Raw genomic sequence first — 19,416 nt, forward strand, 5'->3', positions numbered from 1 at the left:
ACAATAATTTAGCAAGATCACAAGAAGAAAATCAATGTAAAAAACAAAGTATTTCTTTGTGTTAGCAATGAGCTATCAGAAATTGAAAAGAAAATCCACTCACAGTATTAGCAAAAATCAAAATACTTAGAAATTCATTTAATAAGAGATACATAAGATGGGTTCAGGAAAACATTTCAGAAAGAAACTAAGAAGGACCAAATAAGTGGAGAGATATACCATGTTCATTGACTATAATGTTCAATAACCTTAAAATTTCAATTTCCCCCAAACTTGTCTATGAGTTCAATGTAACCCTAACCATAATCTTGGCAGGAAGTTTTGTGAAAATTGACAAGATGATTTGAAATTTACATGGAAATGCAAAAAACCTACACAAGCTAAAACATTTTTGAAAATGAAGAAAAGTCATTTTCTCACGATACATGATTACCAGATATAACAATAATTAAGACACCATAGGAAAAATAGTTAAATAGATAGTTGGAACAATCTAGGTCATCTAGAAGATGATTCACACTTATAGTTTTTTTGTGTAACTGTGTGGTTGCCTCAAACTGTGACCTTGGACTCAGTCTTGTGACCTGTGTTAGCCAGTGGGAAGTTAGAATGTGATGCTAACAGAAAAAAAGTACATGCCAGTTATGCTTGCTCACCCTGGCACCTCCTCACCTCCTCCATGACCATTGGAACACACTCAAGCTAGTCTGAGAGAGGATGAGGGATACAGGGCCCAGATACTCCCACTGCCCTGGCCCAGAGCCAGTCCACAGCTGGATATGTGAGTGAGCTCACTAAAAAGAACAGCTCAGCTGAGACAGATGAGATTTCAAACTCACAAAGCCATGACTTCTATAAAAGTTTATTATGGTTTGTTACTGCAGCATCATTTTGCAGTGGAGAGTTGATGTACTTATAACTTACCTACCTCAAAATTTCACCTCAGAGGAACCTTTATTCATTTTAACAAGTTATTAGTGTTATTGAAGGGTGTGTGTGTGTGTGTGTGTGTGTGTGTGTGTTTGTGTGTGTGTGTGTTATGTACTGGTTGAAAAGTTTGGTGATTCATATTATGGGTTTTGATATTTTTCCCTCTTTGGTAACTCAATCAACTTTTCTAGTAATGAAGGTAGTGCTTCTCCAAGATCCAGATATCAGATGTGACTTGCAGAGAGAACTATGTATAAATATTTGGATCTTAGTAAAGTTTTCTAGATGTTAGTGTGACTTGTGTTTCCCATCAAATTCCAGAATTTTTATCCAATTGAGTCCAATTTGTGCAATGAAAATATTTATCCTACAGAAGAGTTTCTGTAAGATGGCACTTGACATTTCCATTCATCATGGTTGAGAGTTTTGGTTTTGAAATGTGGAACCTGTACACCTCTTGCCTCCTCAGTTTCTGTTAAAAAAAATCTCTGATATTTCATTTCCATTTTTCATGTGTTAATTCATGTCCAACATGTTACCATACTTAAAAAATAGTCTTTATTTTATTCATTTTAGTGTCAATTGACTTAGCTAATATCTTTCAGGTGTAATCTGCAGCCCTTAGAAAAAGCTCTTAATGTGGGAGTGAAGAACAATACCAAATATCAGATGAAAATGAATTAATTTCTACTTAGAGTTCTGTATTTAGCAACTACTCTCTTTGAATTTTTTAACTGAAAAATGTGTGTATTCTTATATTTCTCCCTTAGCATTTCTTTTTAAAGCCTGCTAGTGACATTCCAAAAGATATTTTTTTTAACCAGATATTTTAATTTTAGAAACTGTGATAGGAATTTTGGGAAACCACATGACCTCTCTGAGCAGCAATTGACTATATTAGAATCCGAAATGATACTACATGATGGGAAAGAATCCCAAAAGTAACCTCAAGGAATGTATAACATTTGGGAATAATGTTATTCTTGACATCATTTCTTCATCTGAGCTTTGTTCAAAAATTGAAAATAAAGCTACAGACTAAAACCACAATTTGCCTCAGTGGGTTAAGTTGTATGTCAACTTAAACTTTGTTTTTTTCCACTCTGCTAAGATATAATTAATTCACAGTAAACTACATATATTTATATTGCACAGTTTGAAGAACTTAGACATTTGTATGTTCTGTGAAACCATCACCATAATCAAGATACTACCATTTTCATCTCCCCCAGATGTTACTTTAGGTCTCTGGGCCATCTATCTCTCCCTCCAACCCTGTTCCAGCAATCAGTGATCTGTTTTCTGTCATTATGGATTAGATTGCATTTCCTGAAATCTCATAAAATGGAATCATAGAGCAGTGATAGTGTTCTGCCTTTTTTCACTCAGCACAGTTATTTTGAGATCCATCCATGTTGTATATATCAAAAGTTTGTGGCATATTATTACTGCATGGTTTTCAATGGGATAAATATACTGTATTTTGTTTACCTGTAAGTCTATTAATAGGCATTTGGGATGCGTCCAGTGTTTGGTTATTATAAATAAAGCTGCTATGAACACTCATGTAATAAGTTTTTTTATATACATTTCCTTCTCTTGGGTAAATACCAAGTAGTGGAAGGGTTGCTTCTTGTGACAAGTGTATGTTTACCTTGTTTAATAAAATGTCAAACTGTTTCTAATCTTACACACAGTGTATGAGAGTCCAGTGGTTCTACATCCTCAGGCAAATCCTTCTCGCCATTCTAGAAAGTGGGTGGGGGTATCTGATTGTGATTTGAATTTGCATTTCCCTACTGACTTTTGATATTGAGCATCCTTTCATGTATTTTTTCAAGGGAAATTTGTGTATTTGGGAGGATTTTGAAAGAATTCTTTATTTAAATTCAATTTAGTTATATAGTGTATTAGTCATTTCAAGGATAGAATTTAGTGATTCATCAGTTGCATATAACACCCAGTGCTCATTACATCTAATGCCTTCCTTAATGCCCATCACACAATTATCCTTTACCCCCACCCATCTCCCCTCCAGCAACCCTCAGTTTGTTTCCTAGAGTTGAGAGTCTATCATGGTTTGCCTCCCTCTTTATTTTCATCTGATTTTATTTTTTCTTCCCTACCCCATGTTCATCTGTTTTGTTTCTTAAATCCTACATATGAATGAAATCACATGGCATTTGTCTTCCTCTGACTGACTTATTTCGCTGAGCCTAATATCCTCTGGTTCCATCTACATCTTTGCAAATGTCAAGATTTTATTCTTTTTGATAGATGAGTAATACCACATCTTCTTTATCCATTCATCTGTCAATGGACATCTGGGCTTGTTCCATACTTAAACTATTGTGGACATTGCTGCTATAAACATCGGGGAGCAGGTGTCCCTTCAAATCACTATGCTTGTATCCTTTGGAGAAATACCTAGTAGTGCAATTGCTGGGTTGTAAGGTAGTTCTATTTCTAACTATTTGAGGAACCTCCATACTATTTTCCAGAGTGGCTGCACCAATTTGCATTCCCACCAACAGTTTAAGAGGGTTCATCTTTCTCCACATCTTCACCAACACCCGATGTTCCTTGTGTTGTTGATTTTAGCCATTCTGACAGGTGTGAGGTGACATCTCATTGTAGTTTTGATTTGTATTTCCCTGATACTGAGTGATGTTGAGCATTTTTCCATGTGTCTGTTGGCCATTTGTATTGGGGGGGATTTTTGTAACTTATTTTGTGAAGCACTACTATTCAATATTTTGTCCATTTTATTGGGTTATTTGCTTTCCTATTGCTGAATTGTAAAAATTCTTTATATAATCTAGAGACTAGTCCTATCTTTGATGTTTATATTGGAAGTATTTTCTCATGCTGTTCATTTCCCTTTTTTTTCTTGATCCTGTGATTTTCTCAGTTCTTTGAAGAAAAAAAATCATTTTAATTTTAATACATATCAAGTAATTAATTTTTTTCTTGTAAGATTCATGCGTGTGTGTGTTTATCCAGAATCATAAAACTTTTATTCTCTTTTACATATTCTTCTAGATATTTTAGTTTTATTCAAGCTTTTAAATGTGTGGCTATGAGTAGAGGGTCTATGTCTAGTGTTCTGGTATCACTTGTCAAAATGACTTTCTGCTTCTCATTGAATTGCCTTGATATCTTTGTCAAAAATAAATTTACCATGCACATGTAGAACAACTTCTAAACTAATGATTCTGAAACGGGGGAGGCAATTCTGTAATGTTCTTAGACATGTCCTGCTAGATGTATTCTTATGTATTTTATCATTTCTTGTCCTATTTCTTAAAAAAAATCTTGTATAAATGGTTAAAGTTATAGATGAACATTAAGAGTGGACACATGGGTAGTCCATATATGTTGGTGGATTTAACAGATGTGTTTGTCTTGATTTCTGATAACTTGGTTTCTCTGACTCTTTGAATCCCCAAATCCATGTCTTCCAGCTCCTGGAGAAAGGCTCTCTCTTGCTGCATTTTCTTTGAATAGTGTTTTCTAGCTGTTTTCCAGGTGCTACTTCTTTTCTCAGTTGTTCAATCGCTTGGAGCTTCTTGTTTAGGTTCTTGATGTGTTGGTCTATCTGGTCCTCTCAAAAGGTGATTGAGAGGCAGTCTTTCATAGTATGCTGTGAGGGGCAGGAGCGGAGCCACTCAGGACTCTTGCCACTTCTCACTCCCTGCTCTTCAGCTTTCTTAGCCCCAAGCTTCCTTTAATTTTGAGGGGTTGTTTCTGATAGCAGCTTTTCAGTTCCTGGTTGTGGTTTTACATTTGGAGGTAGCTCCTCCTCACGCCATTTAGAACTGGTGATTGGTTTATTTCCTAAACCTGGGCATCTGTAAGCCATTGCAGCTTTATGTTCTTCACTAGGTACGTCACTTGGAACTGCTTGATAAATCATTGTTTTTCCTGGAAATAGTCCATCCAAAAATGGGTGCCAAGAAAGCTGCCAGATTTCTGCATTTGATGGCACATACTTGTGCAAGATAGGTTAATGCCAAATCTTGTACCCGATGTTAACATGGAACCTGGGAGGACACGTAGCTTGTTAGAGCACCTGATGGACATATTTAGAATCAGAAATAACTTTGTAGTTCATAACATCTCACACTTTTTTTTGTCTCTTCAGCTTTCCAAATTTAGCTAGTACTAATATATGTCCATGAGGACTGTCACAGATGCCATTATCATGACCGGTTCCAAAGTCAAACACAGAATCAGATTTGGCAAGTATAAAACCATAATTTGAGCTACATCATAAAGAAGCCAGTTTAGGTAACTGTGTTCCTATAGGTCCTCTGTTGTTGCTGTGAGCTAATACTGGACAACTGCTGAAATACAGCAATTAAAATTGTTCACAGTTCCCTTTATCGGGAATCTCTAAAAGTCATAAAAACAACATATGCCAGCTTTTAATAAATTTCAATAATATTTAAATACTCCCTTTATTTACATTTACTCCCTATTATTTACAATAATATTTAAATACTCCCTTTATTTACATAGAATATTTACTAGTTTGGCATTTGTTTCTTTACTCAAATTATCCATGAAATGTTCAATAAAACAATGTTTATGATCTGAAGATTACTGGATCTCCATAATTCTGAAAGGATTCTGTGGGTCTTTACAGAAGGTCTTATAAAAGGAATGACAAGATAATTGTTTGATTAGCACATGGATGGTAATGACTGGAAAAATGGGGTTGACATAAAAAAATCCATTAAAATTTATGGGGCAGTAGGATGTAGAAAACAAGTGAGTTATAACAGCAGAGAGTGATATCTCATTAACCCTATAAAACAAGACAGAGAGTTTTTTTTAAATTTCCCTAGACTCTAAACCAGAAGCTACTTGTTTTTAAGTCCATGAGGAAGCTCTTCCCTCCCCTACTTGGCTGATAATAAGCCCCAGTCTATCCCAAATCTTGGTACTTACCAGGCTTTTATAGCAAATGAGAAAATAGTGAAGTTAATGCTCCTTAACAGGCATTTCATCTGTACCAGTTTCATTCTGAGTATGACAAATCCATCCAATACACTCAATCTTTACACAAAAATGATTTAAAATGGACGATTAGTTGGGTGCAGTAATTGAACTTTCCCCTTGGCTATGAGAAAATCATGTCTTCAGTAATAAAGACTCTTTAAAACAACTGAATTTCAACACTAAGAGTGACCTCAGAGACTGAGAGGTTAATTTCTCATTTAATTTCTCCATTTTCTGTCATTCGTACCTACCATTCAGAGTCTCTCAATCCAGTTTCCTTAATTTCTTTTCCCTTAATGTCTACACTCTACTACTTTCCTGTTGGAAGGTGGCCTTATGCTTTCGGCCCTAACAGACACATTATTCTACTTCCAAGTAGGTTCACTTGGCCATGTAAATTTTTTACAGTTAGTGTGCCATGTGTATTTGATTCTAAAATAGGTAGTGGGGGAGTTCTTCACTTTTAAAAGTGTGGGTTCCTGACTCTGCTTTTTGATCTTTATAAAGCCATATGGTTTTTCTGACCTTGGATAATGGAAAAGATATCGAGCAATTGAAGATGTGCAAAGACTGTTGAAAATCTATTGAGAAATAACAGAACACTAGCATAGGACAGAGAGCACTGCCCTTACCACCTAACACATCTGTATCTTTATTCCTTTGGATGCATCAGGCAAGAGATCAGAATTGCTATTAATGAAACTAAATACCAAACACAGTGCTTGTGAGGCTAAAACCCTCTTCCCACCGCTGGAGATTTCCCCTGGCTAATCAGCAGATCACCCATGGATGTGGGGGGGCGGGGAGTGAAGGCACAACCAAATAGGGCGATTGAGAGAATCTGGTGCTAAAACCTCCTTCCCTGGATGGGCGAATAGAATTCAGTTCAATATCTTGACATTTATTTGTTCAATTAGAATGGTGAGGTACCCAATTTCAAGGAGCCTCGGGAACCCAATCAAAGTTTTCTTGAGTTTTTATCTAATTCTAAATTTTCTTTTACTTGAGTCATAGCTTCTGTAATTTTTAGTGCAGGAAACTGCAAAATAAATTTTAAAAGTTGTGAGGAAGTAGTGTTACCCAAATATCAAGTATAAAAAAAAAATCAGCTTGCTTAACTCATCTGTGTAGTTTGGCCAAAGCTGCTGAAGGACGTCCAACTTAGAGTATTTTATGTCTTATTTTTCTGTTCTATGAGTGGATAACAATTCTATCTTTTCTGGCCAATAGAATTGGATAGAAAATATTTATATGACTAAAATCTATGCACTTTGTCCTGTCCATATTTATGCCCAAATACTATTCCAATAGTTAGGCAGCTTAAAATAAGCCATAATATATTCTTCTGAACAAAATTATATAAATGTTGTATGAGTCTGAGAGTTACTTTACTTATAGGCATATATTACAAGAAATTCCTTCATTTCCAAAATATATAATAAGCTTATAAGAGAGAGAAAAAGGTTACTATAAATGTGTTTTCCTATTCATTTAAAATAGTTTCTCAGAGTTTCTAAGACAGGTGGAAAGGTCAAATACTCATGTTAGTATGTTCATTTAATGACAATTTTTTCATTGCACAGTAAGTGAAATATTTTAAGACTGTGATTCCATGGGTTACTGGTCTCAGATCAAAAATAGATGCCATGCACTTTTACATAAATTTGCTGCACATCCATTCACCACTAATGATTCCCTAGTCTTTCCTCTATGCCTTCATGAGTTTGGAGAATGAATATATACTGTTCACATGAATTTTGAGAGTCACCTGGATATCATGACTGGCTGGCACTGTTGGAACACAACAAATTGTGTTATTTCCATCACACAATAACCAACATCTTTCACTTTGTTAAACAAGGGATCTAAGGGGTTGAAAGCATTTTGCAATCAGAGATGGCTATGTAATCTACAAAATTGTTTTTTATACTATTATGGCCTTTCAGTTCTAAATAACTTAGAAACAATTTGGACTTGAGAACATGTGGTCTAGCAGGGCTCAAGGGACAGCGTCTTTTAAAGGACTCAACATGGTCCACTAACGTCAGTGACCACTCATGCTAGGGACCCTGCTCTAAGGCTTCCTGTGCGTTTCTAATGGGAACCCCCTTGAGAACAGGCACACGGACATTGCTATAAATCCATGGTCTCCCACTTTGATTAGAGCAAAATACTCTATTGTAACCTTCTTTGGTTCTCAGTTGGAGCGGGGCTACTGATGGCTTTTAGTGGAGAATAGCTCAGCAGTAAACCACTACCCACAAGCTAATGTGTCTGTGAAAGTGGTTGAAGAAAGTGACAGCATGGGGTGAGTGGGAAGAATCAGATGCTGCGAAAAATAATAAAGTAGGCACAGCTATCCCTGCCCCAACTATCCCTGTCCACAAGCCAAGAGACTTAAAAACAGTGCAAGGGGAGATGATGGGGAAAAATGGTAGAGTTTTCCATCATTTTAAATGTGCCAAGGAATCCTAGCTGACTTTTTACAGTTTCTGTGTCTCATCTTGAGAGCAAGCTGTATTAACTGCCAACCCAACCTCCAGAATCTACCTGTTGACCAAAAAAAAAAAAAAAAAAAAAAAAAAGTCTTATGGACTTTTATGGACACCCTTGTCTATACCTGATTCATGATTATTCCAATTCAAAAGAAATGTGTTCAATTTTTATCAGATTATAAGATTCTTTAAAGCTCTGATTCCTGTCTACATTCTGTATCTCTAAATTCTCTAAACTCAAAAGAACGTCCTTATCAATAAATCCACAGGTTATTTCTTCATATTCCAGCTGCCCTGTACAATATGGCTAATAGATGACATTCTTCATTTTTCATTTCTTTCCCCAACTGGGAAAATAATGGTCCATGATTTGTCTTGAACTGCAAATGTGTTCCTTTGGCCTTATGGGGCTATATCTGGAGATTTCATTGCAAAAGTGAAAAAGCCAAGGGTGGGATACAGATTTCTAGTAAGTCACTGGTTCCAAACCTTGTGTTAGATATTCTTACACATAATGTAGGGGCCAAGTGCAGGCTGCCCCAAGATAGGTCACTTTGGCATAACGATTATCTTGAATTAGAAGCAATCAAAATCCAGCAGATTTAGGAAAAGCTCTTTACCTTCTCCACAACAGGTTAAAGAGACTTTAGGTAGAGGACCTGCTCCAGGAAGAAGGCACTCACCATGGATAACTGCGTTATGCTAGAAAGCAGGTGTGGTGGCTGGAAGGAACCTAGTGAGGTCTGTTCCATCAAGGCCCTCTCTTTGTCCCGTGGCTTCTGGGTGGCCCAGCAAACATCGGTTTACCAAATGCTTGCTCTTTTTCATTTTCCTGTCAATTGTATTCCTTCCCTTTGAAGTCCCAGACCCCCACCCCTCTGTCCTTTGTTCAGGATGACTTCTATACCTCATTTTGCCTCACTGTGAAATTTCCATGTCCTGTACGTATGAAATTAAATTGGATTTTCTCTTGTGAATCTGGTCTTATATCAATTTGACTCTTAGTCCAGCTAGAAGGACCTAGAGGGGGAGAGGAAGTTTTTCCTCCCTGACAACAGTCATCCAATATGATATAAAAGAAAAGAAAAAAAAAAAACAACCAAACCACTGTGACACAATGTTCATGATCTATGATAGGTATAGCATGGAAAAAGTGGTTTTTAATCACTAGCCATAATTTCTGCTCTTCTAACATGTCAGAATGGAGCAAATTGGCCAGAAACTTTTAATAAACACTGACTTATGCAAATCTCTTTCTTATATCACATACATAAAATATAAGATCTCACTGTAATATGCTAATATTTCTAAGATGTTGTTATGAAGGCAGGCCAAGTCCATTTTGTTGTCATTAGAATGGTAACAACAGAAACCTGGCATTCATCATGTTATAATGTCTCTTTTCTAAAAAATGTGGAATCAGAATTAATAGATTTTGAGCATTGTCTATTGCTCTTCAGTACATTATTCCAAGATGTACTTCTTTCCCAGAGGCTTTCTATTATAAAAAAAGAAAAAGAAAGAAAGAAACGTCAAACCTGTAGAATCTCTTTGTTAGGAGACTGTAGAAGCCTCTATTCCATGTTTTTATTAGAGAACAGCGAAATACAGTCTCTTGGTGCCTCATTAAGAGAGCTTCAATCAGATGCTATCTTCCTACAAGCCTCAGATTAAATAAGGGAATTGTGAGTGCTTGGCTCCCGTGACTGATCAATGAGATTCACGGTGCCGAATGGGGTCAGGTGCCCTCCCCCAGCACACACCTTTTATAAGACTGGTCATCTGGTCTTCTCCACAAAACTGACCTGAGAGCTGTGGGCAAATCCCTGTGCTTCCCTGTTGACTGATGAGCTTGCAGGTTTGTGGGTGGGGGCGAGGCTCTCCAGAGGTGAGGAGAGAAAGCAGCAGGAGTAACACCCAAGAGTTATCACCACCGCCTTGACGAGGTCTCATTTAACAAACTATAGAGCTGACTCTTTGTCTCTTGGCATCCTGAAGTATCCTTCTCAGAGAAACTCTTCATCAATTGGTGAGGAAGATTCCCAATTTTGCTGAATCCCAAAATAGCAGACATGCAAATTCAATTAAGTCTTACATTATTAGTTATGAATTTATTGATTAAAGTACTGTTATAGTGAAATATTTTTTAAAGATTTGTTTTATTTATTTTGTTTTTATTTATTTCTAAAGATTTTATTTATTCATGGGAGACACAGAGAGAGAGGCAGAGACATAGACAGAGGGAGAAGCCGGCTTTATGCAGGGAGCCCGATTTTGGACTCGATCCCAGAACACTGAGATCACTACCTGAGCTGAAGGCAGATGTTCAATCATTGAGCCACTCAGGCATCCCTATAATGAACTATTAATTGGCAAATTGATAAAGGACATTCTAATGCTGAGATAAGAGCCTCTTTAGGGTACTCCCCCATATGCGCAAATGCGGCTTCTTATCATCTTGTTTCCCACAGTTTTTTGCTTTTATCTCATACAGTAGTAGCATTCGCTCACTCTGTATTATGTCCAAACACCAAACACTATTATCATCTTTGAGCCTTAAGATAGTAAAGGAGCAAAATACTGGGGATTATTTAAAGAAATACGATTTGTTCAAAGAAAATTATTTGAAAGTTGCAATTCCTTCTAAAACCAACATTTATAAACAATTGGTGATCATCTTTCTAGCTAATTTCATCCAGGTGTAACTGTACTTACTCATTACTACCACTTGGCACTTTAAAACGAGGTGGATTTATTTTATTCCTATCAATAATTATTATTCACGTGTGCATTCATAGTGAAATTCATTCTAATAGGAGTCATTAATTTATGTAGGACATTCTCAAGTCTTCAGGCAAAAATCTAACAATTATTTCATTTCTTACTTTTGAAAATGAAATTCATATGTAGTTAATAATGTAATTAGTACAATGTCTGAAAGACGTCAGAAATTACTGCAGTCCTTGGAAGGTAGGAAGTTACCTCTTTTAAAGAATGGGTTAATATGTGGGAAGAAATAAAATACTCACCCAGCTTCAAACTCTACTCAAAATCACAAAGCCTGGAGCTTCAATATTAAATAATGACTTTATTGCTTTGCCTAAACCATTTTCCCTTTTCTCCAATAATTTTTTTTTGTATTTTATTTTTTAATTCACTGAGTCATAGAAAATAACTCCAGATCTGTAAGCCTAAGGTGGTAATTTTAAAACTAGTTGAAGGGAAAATTTAAATTACTCATTTTCTTTTTCTCTTGTTATTGTTCTTTGGAAAACAAAGGCAATGAGGGGACATTAGGGATCATCTGGTCCAATTTACTGAAGAGATGAGCAAACTTGTGCCCAGAGAGATGAAGCGAATTAACCAAAATGAAGCAGATCGGCGCAGAGCGGACGGTCAGGCTTTCCCGTCTAGAGTAGGGTCTGCATCCCAGCCAGTGTCCTCATCTTTTTCTTACTCTATGGTTCTTTAGTTGAACTTTTTTCTCTATGTAAATATAAATTTTAGAATGCAAATTTCTCTATTCATAACAGGCCTGTTGATAGAATCTGTCTTTTACTTTAAACAACCCTTGAGTTAGAAAATCTATTCATGTGTGGTGTACTCATGGCTCCCTGGTCTGGTCCCTTATACATTTCCAGTGCTGTCTTATTCTCATGCATTCTGAAATCTAAAGATGGCTCAAAGGAACTTAAAGTGTGTTCCTCTCTAGAGCATTTGTAATTCTGAGGATGTGGTCTTTAAGAAATATCTCCAAGGTGATGGAATGTGAGGTAGTCATGTTTGTAATTCAGATGAAGTGACCTACCTGTACCTCCTGCCCCAGTGTCTCAAACATCTATCCAATGCTTATTTCTATCCCATCTTGTTTCCCAACGGATTTGTGGCCATCCCGCTGCCCACAGTTTCTGCCCTGGTTTAGGCAAGCCTTCTGCAGCCTTTAGATACTTAATTAAGAATATCACTAATTATGAGGCATCTAGATACTTTTAGCCATGAAGTACTTCCAAGAGCTAGAGGACTGTCCCTAAGGCATAAATATGGAAAAAAGGATGAATCAATTATGAAAATCACAAGCAAAAAAAAAAAAAAAAAGCATAGGTAAAGAAAAATAACTCCAAAGACAAAGTAAAAGAAAAATGGCGGGGTATCCAAACAGCCATGATAAAAAAAAAAAAAAAAAAAAAAGTTTGCTAATACAAAAATCAATTCAAAGCTATGTCTAATAAGCTCTTTTATACTAATAAGTACCAAGATTTTGTCCCTCTTAGTAAATGCTAATGCAATGCAAATGGTATTTCTCTATTTTAAATAAATGTACTCCTCTTGACTATAAATTAATAGAAATAGATCCAATTATAAGAGTTTAAAATACTCCCCCCCTTTTTAAACCAACTTCTAAATTATATAAATATTAAAATCTAGAAAGAAAACAGAATATATTATTGGGTCAATATCTTACCATAAACATCTCAAATTAATTATTAACTTCCTACAATCAACTAATTTATTTTGATATACTGAAACATAAAGGGTTCCACATAAATTATTGTTAATTACATCAATTTCATCTCTAATTCCATATATTTTCCATTGAGCTTTAATTAGAGCTATTTATATGTGTAATATTATAAACATATTACATATTAGATTTTTTTTTTCCAGAGCTGCAGTCATGAAGGAGAAAAAAGTAATTGGAAATCAAGAAATAGAATAAACATGGTATAATTCAACAGTGTCAGGAATGGAAATCAGACAAAAATTGTTTGCAAATTGTTTTACTTTCCCTTCGGCCAGTGTACTGCCAGAGTCCTGGCCCCTGGTGTTCTCATGAACCACATGCAATGCGCTTCTCAGACTTTAGGGCGCAGAACAAGTGGCTGGGGAATCTTGCCAAAATGAAGATGATGATTCTGTAGGTCTGGGATGGGACTTATGAGTCTGGATTTTTTAACAATCTCCCAGATGGATTTACAATCACAGTTAGGATTTACAATCACATAGTAATATGTCTCAACTGTGGTCCCTCCACCAGAAGCAAGATTAATTAGACTGGTTATTAAAAATAAATGCAGAATGGGGCACCTGGGTGGCACAGTAGGTTGAGTGTCTGACCCTTGCTTTCGGGTCAGGTCATGAGATCAAACTCTGTGTTGGGCTCCATGTTCAGCACGGAATCTGTTTGAGATTCTTTCTCTCCCTCTCCCTCTGCCCACCCCTTCCATCTCCTTGCTCTTTCTTTCTCTCAAATAAATGGATAAATCTTTAAAAAAAAATAAAATAAATGCAGAATATTAGAGATCGCCCCAGACCCTGTGAAGCTAGAACAAGCCCTGCACGAGAAAGCTCCTGCATACTGAGGATTGAAAAGCACTGCTCCAAAGGGGATTGCACAGTTTGTGTCTGTACATGTGTGTGACCCTGAGCGTTAGGCATCGGGGGTCAAGAGCAACCGTTCACAAAATAATCAATTGAGTACAAGACTAAGAATACTGGTGCCAACAATTACTGCCTGAGACAAGTCACCAGATGTTTAATTTTCTAAGATAACTGTGCCATCTTGCCTCTTCACTGAGGACCCTGACTCTGGCTCCTGGACCATTAGCCCTTACCCTCCAGCATGCATAGGAGCACCTGGAGAGTATGGTAAAACCCACCCCAGACCTTTCGTGAAAAGTAGAATTTCTGTTTCTTTTTTTTTTTTTAAGATTTTATTTATTTATTTATTCATGAGAGACACACAGAGAGAGGCAGAGACACAGGCAGAGGGAGAAGCAGGCTCCCTCTGGTGAGCCCGACATGAGACTCGATCCCAAGATCTGGAGTCACAACCTGAGCCAAAGGCAGATGCTCAACCACTGAACCACCCCGCTGCCCCTCGAATTTGTGTTTCTAAGCTCCAAGTGATGCTGCTGCTGCTGCTGGTCTGGGGACCACCCTGTGCCCCAGGCTACTACATGGTCTTGATCACTCACAGCATCTAGGAGGCAGATGTCCTCTACTCAACTCAACTTGAATTTGCATTTACTCAACTTGAATACTGTCTACAAAGGGGTAGGTTTATTGCACACAAACTCTTCATCCAAAGACCAAGATGGTCCAGGGGCTTAAAAACCAACATAAGATACGGTCCCTGTTTTCTGCAGTTTTTTGGTCCAAGTGGATAGAACAAGCTAACATATCAAACCATTCCAGGACACTTCAAGGAAGCACCCACAGCAAAGGGTTAAGATGAATGAATTATTCCCACTTTAGAATTCAGTGCGGACTAAATTAGCTTTTATTGGTTTAATGAAAAACATGGCATTAAACATACTCCTGTTTGCACTGATAGCAAATTGAAAGAACATTAGTTCAATATTTGCAGATTCTTTGGCCTTTTTGATAGAGGCAATTATATCTCTTACGAATAATGATTGCTTTGTCCTGCCTTTCCAATCCTTATGTTTTTAATTCATTTTATGATTATTTTCTATTTCCGTGTGTTTTTTTTTTTTTTTTTTTTTGGAAATATATCACATGGTTCTACAACAGACGTGCTACCAGGGCGGGAGCTGAGGGCTGCCCTGCCGTATCCTGGTCACATGGAGTTCTAAGGCAATGACTCCCCTTCTGCTTTTGCTCTGCGGGGCCCTCCACTGAGAATCTGCAAGGAGGGGCTGAAATTGCACAACCCATGACATTGTTCATATGCATATATGCAGGTCCGTGCATATCTATTATGCCTTTCATATTTATGTGAAATTTTTTTCATCATAAATTGAGGAAAGCCTTATGGTCACTGTCCCCAAGGCATCTGGCTCCTCCTCCTAGCACTTCCAGGCCAGCCCTCTAGTCTCCCTGCTTCTGTGCATCTCCAGGATTTCCACACACCTGTTCAGACAGGTAGGTATAGGTAGGTACGTAACAATGCTACATTAGGCCTTTAACAAAAAAATGCTTTCATAAAAGTCACATTACCATGTCCCTTGTTTGAGTCACCTAGAAATATGTATCTTACAGATTTTCCCTACAGCACTGAGTCCTTTTTTATTCTTTCAAACTTTCCATTCAATAGCTTAGCACAGCATGGATTCATCATACTTTACTTCACTAACCTCCTGTTAATGAATGTTGAGGTTATTGACAATGTTTTGCGTCACCTTGCTTGCGTGTCCCATGGCACATATTTCAATGGATAAATGGGAAATCCAAAGAGCTACACTGTGGGTTCAGAGGCAGTTATGCATTTGAGATTTCGACCGTGTTGTCACAGTGCCTGCCCAGGGGTTGGACGTGCCTGTGGACGCCAAGGCAGATGGGCACGTCCCTCCTGCCCAAGCCATACCAGCAGGGCTTAGCTCACACTTGAAACTGTGCCAAAAGTGAAAACTAGGGTTGCTGAGAATCAGAACTTTCCTTTGCTGGTAGCATCTGGGGAACTAAGTGCCTTTTCTTCTGTTTAAAAGTTCCTCTTCACTCATGGCCTTCCTGTGGTTTTCTTTAGACTTCTTCATCATTTACCAATCAATTTTTTATATCTTGTTTATAGGAATCTTTAGTTTATTAGGAGGATAACTTTTTTTTTTCTGAAATATGGACCCAAACTTTTTTTTTTCCAGTTCTTGGGTAGTTTTATCTTTGCATATGAAGAGCTTCCTTTTTAATGTAATAGACCTTTTTTTTAAAAAGATTTTATTCATTTATTTATGAGAGACATGGGGGGAGAGAGAGAGAGAGGTAGAGACATAGGCAGAGGAAGAAGCAGACTCCCTGCAGGGAGCCCGACATGGAACTTGATCCCAGGTCTCTAGGATCAGGCCCTGGGCTGAGGGCAGCGCTAAACCACCGAGCCACCCGGGTCTTTAAATGTAATCAAGTTTATCAACTTCTGTTGATGTGCGCTGGATTTCAGATATTATAAAAGATCTACTTCATACATATGAAGAAGCATTATTTGCTCCATACCTTATTTTCCATACATTATTTTCATGGCTCCATTTTTTAAGAATTAAGTCTTTACCCATCAGAAACTTAACCTGGTGCACATTTGGAGATACACATCACGTTTACTTCTGTTTTCTTCAGATGGAACTGGTTGTCCTAATACAATATATTAGGACAGCTTCACTACGAACATAACAGCTCTCTAAAACGAACACATTTTTGGCTCTAGTGATCCTCTCTGTGGTCCATTCATTTTCTGTTTTATTAATTTTTTATTAATTATTATTTTACTTTTTCTGTTTTTCATGATTGTACTTTCTGAGTTTTATTTACCGTTGTTTACCTACTTTTAAAGTGAGGTTTAGCTCATTGATTGCCAACCTTTCTTTTTTCCCCCTAATATATACATTCACAATTTATTTGATCTCATATCATCTCCTGTAGAACCTATACATAGTCTCATAGTGAATCTCTTGTAAACAATACAGAATTAGTGTGTAAATGTGAACAGGTAGGCAAGTGTGTTTTAATTCTGACAATTTTTGACCTTTTTCTTAGAGACTTTTTGTGTTTAAAGTAATAACTCATTTATTTGTGTTTAGATTTACCACCGTAGTAGTCACTTCCTATTTTTAGGCTCTTTCTTCTCCCTTAGAGTAAATATTTTAGATTATTTCTATTATTCTATCTCCCCTTAGCTTTTTAATCAAACCGTTTTTATTATTATTCAAAGATTATCAGAGACACTATAGTATGCATTCTTGACTTATGAACACCTAACACAAACGGATACTTTTACCTCATTCAAGACAAGACAAAGATCTTGCAATTCTTACTTCATTTAACTCTCTCCCAAACTCAAAGATATTTTTGCTTTTCCTTTTGAGTCTAAATTCATTTTACATTCCAGAAGATACTATTTTTAAAAATTTCAAGCAGTTGATATGTATTTGGTTTGCCCAAATCTTTACCTTTTCTTCCTCACACCTTCCTGCAGCTCAATGCTTTCATTGGGACATTTTTCCTTCTGCCAGAAGGTCACTCCTCATTATTTCCTTTAGTGTATATTTAAGGGTGATGAACTCTGTTAGGTTTGTATAAAAAATTATTATTATTTTACCTTCACTTTTGAAGGGAATTTTGGTTGGATATATGATTCTGGATGGGGGTGTCTTTCAGCACTTCAAATATATTGTTTTCTTAACCCTATTGCTTATTCTCAGAAGGTATTCATTTGAAAGTTGTCTGTATTTTTTCCTCTAGTTGCTTTTAGAGTTTCTTGTCCCCTTGGTTTTGATGATTTTATCATGATGTCATCAAGCACTACATGAAAATTACATATTTGCTCGTAGTTCATATACTCCTTTAACTGGCAGCTCAATCCCCTTTTTCATTTTCAGAAAATTACTAGCATTTATTTTTTTTTCAAGTATTGCTTCTGTGCTGTTCTTTCTCTCGTGCATTGTATTCTCCCATTTTCTACATTTTTTAAAAAGATTTTATTTATTTATTCATGAGAGACACACAGAGAGAGGCAGAGACACAGGCAGAGGGAGAAGCAGGCTCCCTGCAGGGAGCCTGATGTGGGACTCGATCCAGGGTCTCTGGGATCATGACCTGAGCCGAAGGCAGATGCCCAACCGCTGAGCCACCCAGGAGGCCCTCTATAGATCTATGTAGCAGTTTTTTCTTCTTTATTGTTTCCTGAGTCTAACCTACTTTTACCCATCCAGTGAGTCTTTAATTTCAGTTGCTATATTTTTCATTTTTAGATTACCACTTGCTGCTTTTTATAAAGGCTAATTTTTTGGAGAAGTTCTTCATCTCATCTTTCATTTCTCTGATAATATTAAGACTAATTATTTCAAGGTCCATGAAGGTTAAATCTTTTATCTGTATTCTCTGTTTCTGTGTTTTTCTTTTTTGTTTTTTGTTTTTGTTTTTGTGGTATGTGTGTGTATTTCCTTCTCAACTGCCTGATTATTGTGAATTATGTGTTGTGAAACTCATTGGAAACATGCAGAGGAATTTGCTATCTCCTTTGGGAGGATGGTTCTTAGCTTCTTATAGAAGGCTGGTGACTCTACACATCCTGAATCACATTTTGCAATTTGAAAGAGAGGCATGACCTAAAGACGAGTCAGTATTTTTCTAAGTAATTCTCATTTCCCCGGTGTAATCTTTGGGGTCCAGATAAGCTAGGCATTTACCAGAAGTCACCTCCATTCTCGGGGCCCCGCTCCACCATTCTGTGGCACATACTCACCTGCATCTCACTCTCTTTGGGGCATATACTGCTTATCAGGAGATAAAAATTGCTCCAAATATCAGATCACTTCCTGGGGATGCCTTATTATCTCAGATCTTGGCATCATAATTTTTCATAGATTTCTGACAACTTCAGTCTGATTTCTAAGACATTTTATCTGGCTTTTACTCTTCTGTTCATTAGAAGAGTGGCCTTGAATATCTGGGCCCACCACCACCAGAAGCAGAAGTACCCTTTTCTGCCTATTTGAAATGCCATCCTTTAAATACACGACATTGGTTTATAAACTTAATCCAGGTTTTAGATTTCCTTTCTGTTCCATAAGTTTTTCTGTCTATACATGTGGCAGCAACTTTCTGCTTTATTCACTGAGGCTTTATAACACATTCTGATACCTGTTAGGAAGACCCCTTTTTACTGTTCTATATATTTTTTTTAAAAGATTTATTTATTTATGATAGAGAGAGAGAGAGAGAGAGGCAGAGACACAGGCAGAGGGAGAAGCAGGCTCCATGTCGGGAGCCAGACGTGGGACTCAATCCCAGGACTCCAGGACCACACCCTGGGCCGAAGGCAGTGCTAAACTGCTGGGCCACCCGGGGATCCCCTGTTCTGTGGTTTTTTGAATTAGTCCTCATTATTTCAGTTTTTTGTTTTCCTTTTGTTCCCCTCTCCATGAACTTTGAATAAGCTTAGCTCATTCTCAATAAAAATCTGTTGCTATTTAAGGAAAGGGGATAATCCTAAATTTCCACATTGAGTTAAGACAGAAATCTCTGTGATATTGGGTCT

At 37.1% G+C, this 19,416-nt stretch overlaps 1 pseudogene; it reads right to left on the reverse strand.

The window, feature by feature from the left end:
* Window positions 1–4,226: 4,226 nt before the first annotated feature.
* Window positions 4,227–18,603, reverse strand: LOC112907447 (eukaryotic translation initiation factor 2A pseudogene; annotated as a pseudogene).
* Window positions 18,604–19,416: the final 813 nt, after the last annotated feature.

This window comes from Vulpes vulpes, chromosome 2 (genome assembly GCF_048418805.1).
Source record: "Vulpes vulpes isolate BD-2025 chromosome 2, VulVul3, whole genome shotgun sequence".
Classification (NCBI taxonomy): domain Eukaryota; kingdom Metazoa; phylum Chordata; class Mammalia; order Carnivora; family Canidae; genus Vulpes; species Vulpes vulpes.